This window comes from Salvelinus sp. IW2-2015, unplaced genomic scaffold (genome assembly GCF_002910315.2).
Source record: "Salvelinus sp. IW2-2015 unplaced genomic scaffold, ASM291031v2 Un_scaffold5862, whole genome shotgun sequence".
Classification (NCBI taxonomy): domain Eukaryota; kingdom Metazoa; phylum Chordata; class Actinopteri; order Salmoniformes; family Salmonidae; genus Salvelinus; species Salvelinus sp. IW2-2015.
Window position 1 is genome coordinate 11,008 of NW_019947127.1, and position 13,651 is coordinate 24,658.

Genomic DNA, 13,651 nt, shown 5'->3' on the forward strand with positions numbered 1-13,651 from the left:
CCAACAGGAAGTCGGTCATGCCTATAGAGACACCTGCAAAACAGGAAGTTCACCTATTAAGACCCTTGCCAACCAGGAATGGTCACCTATAGAGACCTGCCCAACAGGGAAGATGTCAACCTATTAGGGAACCTGCCAACAGGAGGTGTTAAGACCACATCCCTTTTCAGTGCCTGCGACTCTTGAACCTTGGACATGGATTGTTTAAGAAAAGTGCACGTAAGTCCAGGATTGATTTCGATTGGGGCAAAGGGGGCATGTGACATATTTACCTTGATGTATGGAAAGGGGGGATATGACAGATTTTTACCTTGATTTGATGGATGGAAAAGGATATATCTATCAGATTTACCGTTATTTGATGGGGAAAGGTCTTTCACCTTGAATATTTGGAAAGGGGGATATGACCAGAGTTTTACCTTGTCAAGCTCGGGGATTCGATCCAGCAAACCGGTCCGGGTGACTTGACCAACGCCGTAAACCACAGAATACCTGCCGGATTGATGACATTCACAGCTTAGAAATATAATAAAGCTGTCGGACATTTTCAACATGAGGACAAGTGCAAAGTTTTTTCCCATAAACTTTTAATATTAATAACTTGGATTCTTTACACCTTGACATATCAACCATATAGTGGAAGGCCGAGCCTAATAGATCCAGACTGTGTGAGGGATGTACCAGCTAACAGAATAAATAAAACTGTTACCTTTTAGAGAATTTGTGGCTCTTGTCAGAAAACTATACTGAACAGAATATTATGTAATTAAGGTGTTCGTCCAATGTTTCTAGAAATATTCTATATATGCACCACACAACAAAATGTTTGTTTGCGGTCAAATTTGTTGGCACAAATTTGCTTTGTACATCACCTGTTAGTGAGTATTTCTCCTTAGTTCAAGATAATCCCATCCATCTGACAGTGTGGCCATATCCAAAGAAGCTGGTTAAAAAGCATGCATCATTACACAGGCTGCAACTCTGGCTGCGACGAATAGTTAGAGGTCTACTCTGAAAATGGCTGCAACACAATGAGCCATGCTCTACAAGATTTTGATGAGAGCGGGCAATGAGGCAACGTGACTGCGGAGAAATGTCCACACAGCAAGCTGTTGACCATGAGAATTATGACATGTTCATTCATCTACCATAAGCCGCCTCCAACGTGTGTTGTTTTAGGGATTAGTTGGCGATACCCTTCCAACCGGACTGAATAACCCCACCACAGACCACGTGTAACCATGCCAGCCCCAGACCTACATTCCGGCCTCTTCACCTGTAGGATTGTCTGAGACCAGCAACCCCGACCAGCTGACTGAGCAAACCAATTCTGTATTGGTTGAGCCTGGCTCCCCAGTATGGTCAGCCATGTAGCCCTCCTCAGGCTCTTACCCATGGCTGCTCTCCTGCCCCGAGTCATGGAGATTCCAATAGATTATCGTGCCTAATACAGTTTTTTAAATTTTAACTGATTTCCTTATCATGAAACTGCGTAGTCTCAGCTAAAATCTGAATTTGTTCATTGTGGTTAGTGTATAGCTTATGGTTCTAGTCGATACAAATGTCAGTCGTTTTTTTTTAATTAAAATTCAATTTTCTCATTCAAATTTTGACAACAATTCTAGAAACTGAGTTATGAGCTCATCTATAGTCTTCGTATGCCGGCCAGGAGCCCTCTACTACGGACTATCCGGTAACTGGATAATGATTATTTACATTGATTAAGTGTCCCTTCGTGTAGAATGCATGACCGCTGTATAGACACACTTGTTTGCTACGTCATGCTAAATCACAACTGATAATAGCTTACAGCGCACCGTACCACAATGGGAATAAACTCTGACCTATTCCCTCATGCTGGCCCTTAATTAAACCTGTTACCCCTCACTATCCAGCCTGCGCACTTCTCCACAATGGCCAAGACTTCTGTGGTCGTTTGCCACATGGCCAGACTGATATTGTCTTCTTCCAACATCGGCCCAGACTCTAGTGTCTTTCCACATGCCAGACTTTCTAGCTGTCTCTCCACAGGCTGCCAGAAACTGATAGTGCTGTCTGTCTCTACATGGCCAGACTGATAGTTGTCTTCTCCACCATGGCCAGGACTGAAGTGCTCTTCTCTACATGGCCAGACTGATAAGTTTGTCTTCTCACATGGCCAGAAACCTTTCTAGATGGATCTCTCCACATGGGCCAGACTCTAGTTGGTTCATCTCCACATGGCCAACTGATATGGTCTTCATCTACGATGGCCAGACTATAGTCGGTCCTCTCCACCATTGGCCAGACTCTCTAGTGGTCTTCTTCCACCATGGCCGGATTTTCTATGGCTCTCTCCACAGATGGCCAGCTCCTCTTATGGTCTTCTCACATGGCCGACTATCTAAGTGCTCTTCGATTCCGCGACTATGGGCCAGACTTCTAGTCCTACAGTCAGCCTAACACTGGAGAAGACTGGCATATCCTCATGTCTGCCCGGAGTTAACACCTTCTACCCCTCATCTATAGCTGCATTTCTTCCACATGGCCAGACTTCTGCGTGGTCTCTCCACATGGCCTAGGAGTATAGTGGTCGTCTTCCACATGGGCCAGACTTCCTTAGTGGTCTTCTCCACATGGCCAGACCTTCTAGTGGTCTTTCTCCAATGGCCGAAGACGTGTAATAGCTGCTCTTCCTATACATGTGCCAGACTGATAGTTGTTTCTTCTCCACCACCATGCCAGAACTTCTAGTGCGGTCTGCTTCCCCACATGCCAGAACTTCTGTGGTCTCTTCTCCCCCACATGTGCCAGACTGATAGTAGTCCTTCTTCCACCCAGCCATGACCACGACTGATAGTGGTCTTCCCTTACGACCCGCAATGCCAGACTGGATAGTTGGTCCTTCCTCCCACGACTGGCACAGACTTCTAGTGGGCCTCTTCTCACAGGGCCGAGACTTCTAGGTGGTCTCTCCACATGTGTCGTTCAGAGCGTGATGGGTTGTCGTCGCCACTGGAGTAGTGTAGCACAGACTCTAGTAAGGGTCTTCTTTGCGCAATGGGCCAGCAACCTCCACATGCCATCACTTCTAGTGGTGCATTGCTTCCACTCGAGTGCCAGACTCTATTGGTCTTCTTCAGCGGATATGGCCAGACTCTAGTGGTTCTTCTCCACCATGGACAACTTCTACTGGTCTTCTCTCGCACCACATGACAGATGTGCTACTCTGTCTTCTTCCACCATGGCCAGACTTCTATTGTGCTATCGTCACGAGCTGATGCGCAGAGCGTGCTAGTGAGGTTACTTCTCCCACATGGCCAGGAGCTTCTAAGCTGGTCTTCTCCATCCATGGCCAAGACGTGGATATGTGGTCCTTCTCCCACCATGACGCAGACTCAATACGTGGTCTTCTTCTACATGGCCACGACTGGAAGTAGTTGTCCCTTCATCCATCATATGGCCCATGCACTTCTCAGTGTCTTCCTCCATCCATGTGGCCAGACTGTTGCCTAGGGTCCTTCTCCGAGCAATGCCAGGACTTCTATGGTTTCTTTCTCCAACATGCCAGACGAGTTCTAGTGTCTCCTCCACATGGCCAGACTTCTAGCGTTGTCTACACAGCCAGACACTCTAGTCGGTCTTCTCCACGCAGGACAGACTGCTGAGTGTCCGTCGTCGAGTCTGGTGATGCGTGGAGCATAGCTGCTACGTGGTCTTCTCCAACCAATCGGCCAGACGCATGATAGTGCTGCTTCTCTACATTGCCAGAACTTCTAGTCGGTCTGTCTCCCACATGCGCCAAGGAGTTTACTATGGGTTTCTCCACATGGCCAAGATCTCGATTATTTGGTGTGCTACAGATTGGCGCCAGACTGTCAATATAAGTTGTCTTCTCCACCAATGGCCAGAACTTCGAGTTGTGTCTTCTCCACTATGGCCAGACTGATAGCTGCGTTCTTCTCCACCTATTGAGTCCAAGACTAGATATCCTTGAATGCTTTCTCTACAATTCGGCGACCTGATAGTGGTCTCTCCACGAATGGCCAGACTGCATAGTGGTCTTCTCCACATGCCAGACTTTTCTATTCGGTCTCTTAAACATCCACCCCGCACGCCAACGGCGAGCTCATACGCCTGCTCTTCTCCACATTGCCATCTTCTGATAGTGGTCTTCTCTCACCCAGATGGGCTCAGACCATTCTATGGTCTCTCCACATGCCAGACTTCTAGTGGTCTTCTCCACTCATGGCCCAGTGACTTCTACCAGGTCTGTTCTACTCCACCTATGGCACAGGAGCTATATTTGGTTCTTCTCGCCAACAATGGCCAGAACTTCGAGTGGTCTTCTCTACACACGATCGCAGACTTGATAGTGGGTCGTCTCCACTACTGCCAGATGACTTTACTCTAGTGTCTTCCCACTATGCGCTGCAGACGACTAGTCGGTTGCTCCCAGGCATGCCAACTGAAGTGGTGCTTGCTCCTACATGGCTCAGCAGACTGATAGCTTCGATAGACATTGCGACAGCAAGCACAAATGCCAGTGACTGGATTAACAAAATATTATTGATCTATCGAACTCTGCCGCACTAAGAATTACACAATCCAACTCATCTGATATATGTTTGGACGCACCACTCTCGTATGCACTTAGACACGTGTGAGCAGCGCACCACACATCCATAAGAGTCATCTGAAAGGGATCAAACGGCTTCATGATGGGTACGTAACTCAATTAACGCCCACTACCGCTAGATAACAAGAAAGACAAATCGTATCAACCGAAGTCTGTCACATATCCAACCAGTAAGATAACACAAGCCAGAAGCGACTAGTGTAATCTACTTGCAGCTACTAGGCGTACACTGAGAGCATGAGAGACTAAGAGGTCGACTGGCAATAACACTATACCATAGTGACCTATATCGAGAGAACATGTATGACAGAAGGTATAGAATTTAAACGCGACCACCTTTGCACAACCATGTTTGAAAGATAGTTTTGCGTAACGTTATGACTTATGCTGATGGCCAATCAGTAGAGCGTTATTATAGTAATCATCAACTAATGTGTATTTAGGACTGTGATGTGCGACGGGCAGAATGTGTGAGTTGGTGCAGTGGTCAGAGAGACACTTACTCATTACTGAGCACAGCAGTATATGAAGAATGTACCTCGAGACCTAAGACCCAGCGAGAGAAGACTTAAAGTCCCATGATATAAAGTCAACATGAAGCCGACGTATGCCCATAAACGAGACCGAATAGTGAGTGCCCATATACCCGAGAACCTACCTTCAGCACCATACTCTCCCGAGCCAAACTGACATTACAGCTAGCTCAGCATGACACCAGTTCCTCCCACCCTAACCACACCAACCAAAGCACAGTTTCGCAGAGAATCTATCTGCAATAGCTGTGGAGCAAACTGCGAGTGCAGAAAGCTTTAGCCTCCATCTTCGAGTCAGAACAGTAAATACATATGATTGTCTAGATCAATAGAACTAGCAGAGAGAGTCGAGCCAATGACGATTAAAGGATGTAACACTTAGACTATGAAACGGGTCTGGAAACTGACATGACCCAAATATAATGTTAACGCCACCAGACACAGGTTACACATTGCAGGGAGGGTACCTTAACTAGCAAAGCTTATGCATAGATTGAAATACAGTAGTCCATAGAGCCAGACTAACCTGCAATAGTGAATATCTTCATCTTTGAATTTGTTCTCTATCTCCTTTATTAATGTCACAGTGGTACTATTCATCTCCAAGGCCTAGAACAAACAATACACTATATCTTATGCTTATCAGCACGCATCTCGTACAGCAGCATTTCTACTGGAGTTGGAGTCACTACCGAGCTCTCTTTCGTGCTCTCATGAGGGATATACAATCCACGTCTCTATCACATTTCTATTGATATTTCTATCTTACATAGCCCAGTTATTCTAATACATGTGGCAACAATATCTGGGCTGAGTTGCAAGAGGGTGATGGGGTAATGAGATGGGTAACGAATCGGTTAATAAATTTAGTTTCAGATATCCGTCTCAATTATCTATCTCATACATGAAACCGTGTTATCTGTGTCTATATGAATATAAAACACCTTGATAATATCACGCTACGCCGAATTTATGAGGACGTCAATAACTTACGACATAATCTCTGAACTTCTTCCTACTATAGTTAATATAACTATGCTCCTACGAGTATATAGAGAGACGAGCGAGAATAATTTACACAAACATCATCAAGAGCACAAAACATATATGTGCTTATCCTATTATGACAGTTGAGTGGCTGCCAGTCCAAAGCCAGAAGCCCTTCGTACAAAGATGAAGCGTATACAGAGAACAACGAGATGAGCCCACAAGCACAACCCGAGAGAGCAACCCATTAAAATTAGCGATCAAGCACCGTTTATCATATACTCTGCTCTATCCCTGCCGTCCGCGCGTCTCATGTGGTGATATGCCTTAATGATGATAAAACTTTATATGGCATTTAATGGAACTTGCTTCTGGTTTCCCGTGTCTCCCACCAGATATACTCCTCAGGTGGGTGCAACGTGCAATTCTAGAACAAGGCGATCCTGAGTGGCTCTAAGCAACTATCAACACTCAAAACATCAATATGTTCTAATAACTTTCTTGTAATTAATTTCCCAATGTCTTTTAACATTCTCAAATAACGTCAGAAAAAGTTACATGAAGAGTTGTAATCTCATTCCGATCCAGTGTCAAGTGTGTCTATTAGTATCCAACCTCAGGTCTTCTATCAGTACTGAGAAATTCAGGATCTCAACACGGAGAATTCATGATTAACCTTCTTCCTCCCACTTAAAGTAAGCCCCTTACAGAGCTTGCTCCTACACTCAACACCATGCCCTCAAAAGAAAAGTCAAAATTTAATTGAATTATAGAACATCTTGTTTTATCCCGACCAACATTGTTCGTATCTAATAGAGATGATTCGTTTGTTCTAGGCATGGATGACCAGCCTGTCACCAAGCAAAAACAATTACAATAAATGTGCAATTCACAAGGTTCTGGCTCGGAGTCACCCTACGGTTCAATCTAAAGACTAGAGCACTTTAGCTAGTTAAGAAACAAACTTAACAGAAAGGCACGTTACAATTATATGCATCACGTTCCATAGCTCTTAGCTGTGTACTCATGACTTTAGCGTAGACTCTAAAGCTCTTAATGGCTTCTTAATACCATGAGTATGAAAGAGCTCGAAAGGTCGAGCGAGAGTATCGCACTCCAATTCCCAGTGCAGCTCTTAGAGTCGATTCTATCTAAACCTTATCTAGCTACCCAGCCAACGTTAAGCAAGTTGAATACACCAACTGTCTGGCCAAAGGGATAATATTTATGAAGCATCCTGATCACCTATAGTCCTAAGTAGAATTACTAGACTTTAGCTAGCAGTAGCTGCATTTTAACTGTGTGTAAAAATGGAGACATGCCATATCCAGTAGTCAAGTGTTATAGCGACCTAGCTAGCGAGCTTAGCATTTTAACCACTGTGTCTGAATTCATAAGCAATTAGAATGCATCCGTTCAAGTTGCATTACATACGTGTTATAGACTTTAGCTAGGCTGACGATTAGCACGAGCATTAGATCGCAAAGCTGTATTACTTAGCCTCGATAACTGTTTTTACAGTATGTCGACCCTGCGTCTACCTTCAGACCTCATGGTGTGTTCTAAATTCAAGAAGATCGGATCGTCAGCAAGAAAAACTCACTGAGTGCGAGATAATATCTGGACCTATGTCGGAGAACGACCACTCTATCTTCAGTCTACAACTCATCGTAGAAGAAGCACTATCAGTCTGTCGGTGGTGGATGAGAGACCCACTTATCAGTCTGGTACACATGTCGCGAGAAGACCGACTTATTCAGTCTGGCCAGTCGGTGTGATAAGACCACCTAGAAGTCTGGCCATGTGGATAGACCACTATCAGTCTGGCCATGTGGAGTAAGACCCTAGCGAACGTCTGGCCATGGCGAGAAGACCAACTACTCAGTCGTCCATCGTCGCCGAGACCACCTCGTAAGTTGGCATGGTGGATAAGACCACTAGAACTTCTGGGCCATGTGGAGAAGACCATAGAAGTCTGCCATGTAGAGAAAGGAACACTATCACGTCTGGCCATGTGGAGCAAGACACTAAGAAGTCTGGCCAACGTGGAAAGACCACATCAGAGATTCTGTCCATGTGGAAGAAAAGACTATCAGTCTGCCACATATGGATGTAGCATCCACACTATCAGATCTGGCCATGCTACGAGAACGACCGCAGTCGCTCACTGATTGCGCAGACCACTATCAGCTCTGCCATGTGAGAGACCACTTAGAAGTCTGCCATGTGAGAAGACCACTATCATCCAGTGTCTGGCCATGTGAGAAGACCAGCTACAGTACGCCATGGAGAGAGACCACTAAGTCTGGCCATGTGGAGAAGACCACTAGAGTCTAGCCATGTGAGAAAGCCCTCAACAGCTGTGCCATGTGAGAAGACACACTAGAAGTCTGTCCATGTGAGAAGACCAACTAACAGTCTGGCCATATCGGAGAAGACCCACTATAAGTCTCTGCCATGTGGAAGAAACCACACTAGAATCTGGCCATGTGAGAAGACCACTACAGTCTGGCCATTGAGAAAGACCACTAGAAGTCTGGCCATGTGGAAAAGACCACTAAAAGCGTCTGGCCCAGGAAAGACCACTACGAAGTCCTGGCCATGTGAGTATAAGGTTATCCCACTATCAGTCTGTGCCATTGTAAGAAGACCACTAAATCAGTCTGGCCCAGTGGCCATGTGGGTAAAACGACATACCACTATCAGTCTGGCCATGTTGGAGAAGACCACTGAAGTCTGGCCATGTGGAGAAGAACACTAAGACAGTGCTGGCCGATTGTGGGAGAAGCGCTTCTAGCAAGGCTGGCGCACTGGGAACACACTAGCACAGTCCTGTCCGAGATGTGAGAAGACCACTAGAACTGGCCATGTAGAGACCCATCTCAGAAGTCTCGCCATGTGAGAGACACACTAGAGTCTGGCCATGAAGCCCTAGAAAACCGTCTGATCCAATAATGGAGGACGACACTAGAAGTTCTGGCCAGTGGAGAAGCCACTAGAAGTCTGCGCTTGTGTGGAGAAGGACCACTAGAAGTCTGGCCATGTGGGAGGAAGACCACTAGAAGTCTGCCATGTGGAGAAGACCACTAGAAGTCTGCCATGTGGAGAAGACCACTAGAAGTCTGGCCATGTTGGGAGAAGACCATATCTAGTCTGTCATGTGAGAAGACACAGACTGCGGAGAAGCCACTAGAAGTCTGGCCATGTGAAGAACCACTAGAACTGGCCCATGTGGAAAAAGACAAAACTCGAACTCACCCTGGATAAGATAGCACTATCAGTCTGGCCATGTGGAGAAGACCACTAGAAGGTCTTAGAGAGCTCTCCAGTGGAGCAAAGACCACTAGAATATGCCATTGTGCCATGTTGGAGGTAAGTACCATTAGCAACTCAGCATGTGAGAAGTAACCAAGCCTAGAAGTCTGGCCAGTGTAGAGCCAGAGATCAGCTACCTACTACAGGATTTAATCAGGAGCCACCATGAGAGGATACAGCTTATCAGGTTCCTTGATCTTTCCTAGTGTCACTGTAGACCACTAGAAGTCTGCCATGTAGAGAAGACCACTAGTAAGTCTGGCCATGTGAGAGAAGACCACTAGAGTTCTGGCCATGGATGGAAAGACCACTAGAAGTCTGGCCATGTGGAAGTAGAAGACCACTAGAAGTCTGGGCCATGTGGAGAGAGGACCACATAGATCAGTCTGGCCTATGTAAGCGACCACTATCAGTCTTGGCCCATTCTGCGAGAAGACCACTACAGAGTCTGCACATTGTGAGAAGACCACTAGAAGTCTGGCCATAGTGAGAAGAACGAATATAGTCTGCCATGTAAGAAGACACACTATCAGTCCTGCCCATGCTGGAGAAGACCACTAAAGTCTGGCCGCCCTCCCATGTAGAGAACAGGGCACTATCAGTCTGCCACTGAGAAAGACTACTAACAGTCTGCCATTGAGAGAGCCACTAAGAATCTGCCATAGATGAGCTGCCAGCAGGAACCACTGATGCACAAAGTCTGGCCATGTGAGAAGACAGCAACCACTCGTAACCTGGCCACATTGATGAAAGCAGCTGCAGATAGCTTGGAGGTAACAGTGGTTTAATCAGGGCCAGCTAGGAGGTAATACAATATACATAGTGACTGTAGCTATTAAGTATGTTTGTAGCTAGACATCTTAGCCAACACAGTGTTCTAGTACAGCGGTCAACTACACAGAAGGGACACTAATCACATTAAATAATCATTAACCAGTACCCCGGAACAAGACTTAGAGAGTGATAAACTCAGTTCTAGAATGTTGTCATGATGAGAATGAATTTTAATTAAAAAAACGACTGACATGTATACTGAACCAAAATATAACCACAACATGCAACAATTTCCAGATTTTACTAGCTACAGTTCATGGTAAGAAATCAGTAAATTTAAAAAACTGTATTAGCCCTAATCTATGGATTTCCCATGACTGGCAGGAGAGCAGCCATGGGTGAGCCTGGGAGGGCACAGCCCACCCACTGGAGCCAGGCAACCAATCAGAAATTATTCATCAGCTGTTCGGTTGCTGGTCTCGACAATCCTACAGGTGAAGAGGCGGATTGGTCCTGGGCTGCATGTTACACGTGGTCTGTGGTTTCAGTCCGGGTGGAGGTATCGCCAAATAACCTAAAACAACGTTGGAGGGCTTATGTAGGAGAATTGAACATTCAAATCTCATGCAACAGCTCTGCACATTCCTGCATCAACGTGCAATGCCGCCCATCAAAACTTAGAGACATCAGTTGGCATTGTTTGCACATTTAGAGTGACCTTATATGTTTCCCAGGCCACAAGGCACCTGTGTAATGATCATGCTTTTATACACACATTCTGATATGCCACACCTGTCAGATGAATGGATTATCTTATCTAAGAGAGAACAACCTACGTAAACACAATATTGGCACAAAATTTGAGAAACAACACTTTTTGTTGCATATTGAATATTCTGAAACATTGGACACAAACACTTTACATATATTCTGTTCAGTATTTTTCATGACAAGAGACAAATCTTTAAAAGGTACAGTATTTATTTATTCTGAGTGGTACATGCCCTCCACAGTCTGGATCTATTAGGCTCCTTCCCACTATATGGTTGATATGTCAAGTGGTAAAATCCCAAGTTATTAATTAAAAGTTTAGAAAAAACTCACTTGTCCTCATGTGAAAATGACAGCTTATATTTATATTCTACGCTGTGATGTCATCAATCGGCAGAGTATTCTAGTGGTTAGAGCGTTGGCAAGTCAACGGACGGTTGCTGGATCGAATCCCGAGCAGCAAGGTTAAAAATCTGTCATATCCCCCCTTCCCAAATCATATCAAGGTAAATCTTCATATCCACCCTTTCCCCATCAAATCAAGGTAAATCTGTCATATCCCCCTTTCCCCCATCAAATCAAGTAAAAATCTTCATATCCCCCCTTCCATCAAATCAAGTAAATATCACATCCCCCCTTTGCCCCAATCAAATCATCCTGACTTACGTAGCACTTTTCTACAACAAATCCATTCCAAGGTTCAGAGTCAGGCACTGAAAGGGATGTGGCTCTTACTGTAGTCTCTTATATCCTTCCTGTTGGCAGGTCTCTATAGTGTACCCCTTCCTGTTGCAGTCTCTATAGGTGACCACTTCCTGTTGGCAGGTCTCATAGTGACCACTTCCTGTTGCAGTCTCTATAGGTGACACTTCCTGTTGGCAGGTCTCTATAGGTGACCACTTCCTGTTGCAGTCTCTATAGGTACCAGATTCTCTACCACATCAGATGCCTCCATGGAGATCTCAGTGGAACCATGTTGGCGTTCCCCATATCGAGCTGTACCGATGTGAATAGATGAGAAGCAAACCAACCAGAGTGCAGTCAGAAGAGAGACCTTACCTGGCTGACGACTTGGTTGGCTTCCTCCACCCTCTGTCCCGAGAGCCCACAGTGGAGGACCTGTACCTGGCTGACTTCTCCCCCCTCTGTCCCGAGAGCCCACAGAGGAGGATCATCAGTGGGTAAAACCATCTCTGGGCAGGTTCAGTAGAACGGCATGACTCCTTGAACCTGAGCCAGACACCTGCTACCCTCCCTTCAACGCCTGTCTGTACTGGACACTGTTTAAAGAAACAAGGGCACTGGGCATGGCGCTGTCGGTGGAGCAGCAGGAGGCTATACGACAGGCAACAGTTGGAAAACAGACCCAACCTCAACTGGCACACCATGAGGAGAGGGAGGATGACAGACAGTCATTATGGAGCAGTGGTTAGGACCAAGGCGTTACTCCGTCGCTGCAAAAAAAAAGTCCTCAGATCAGTCGTTGGATGAGCTGTTGTCTGTAAAGTGGTCTCAGATAATGAAGAGATGATGTCAAGGCATTCAAAATGGCTACAGAGATGGATGTGCAGGAGTCAGGGCTTTGAGGTCACAGGGTCACCGGATGGTCTGGGATCCTGGGTGCCTCGCGCCGGAGGTCTGGGATCCTGGTGCCTCCCCGGATGGTCTGGGATCCTGGGTGCCTCGCCGGACGGTCTGGGATCCTGGGCAACACAGCGGTGGTGGAGGTCAAGTTGCCTATGGTGCCTAAAGGGACCTGACCACTGAAGAGGGAGTGGAAGTCGAAGGATTTCTATATCCAGAGTGGAGGGGTCTTGATGCTTCTGTGGACAGTCCTTACTGCAACCAGGTCCAAGTCAGCTCCACATCAGTGAAGGGACACTTGCTTCTTCGTTGGCGTGGACCACCAAAGCCTTCATCACCAATCCAGCGTGATGACCTCTGCGCAACTCCTATTGCTGGACTAGAGGAGTGTTTCACAGGACACATGCCTCCAAGTCGGCACTGCAAACAGTGACAGTAATATCTTAATAATAGTTTTTACAACATTGAACATCAGTAAATATCTTGTAAATAGATTACAACAGTGAACTGTAAATATATTGTAAATAGTTTAAACACTGCACTGGATCATCATTCTCGTCACGGGCTCGTCCTCCTTTCAGTACCTGCTTTCAGGAAGACGATGGTCCAAAAATATTCCACATAGTTCATAACACAACACTAGACTCCCAGAATAAGTATATAACACACACACTAGACTCCCAGAAAAGTTATATAACACACACTAGACTCCCAGAATAAGTTATTACACACACACTAGACTCCCAGAATAAGTATATTACACACACTAGACTCCAGAATAAGTATATTACACTACACTAGACTCCCAGAATAAGCTTATATTACACACACTAGACTCCCAGAATAAGTTATATTAACACACACTATATAGTGGTCTTCTCCACATGGCCAGACTTCTAGTGGTCTTCTCCACATGGCCAGACTGATAGTGGTCTTCTCCACATGYCCAGACTGATAGTGGTCTTCTCTACATGGCCAGACTGATAGTGGTCCTCTCCACATGGCCAGACTTCTAGTGGTCTTCTCCACATGGCCAGACTTCTAGTGGTCTTCTCCACATGGCCAGACT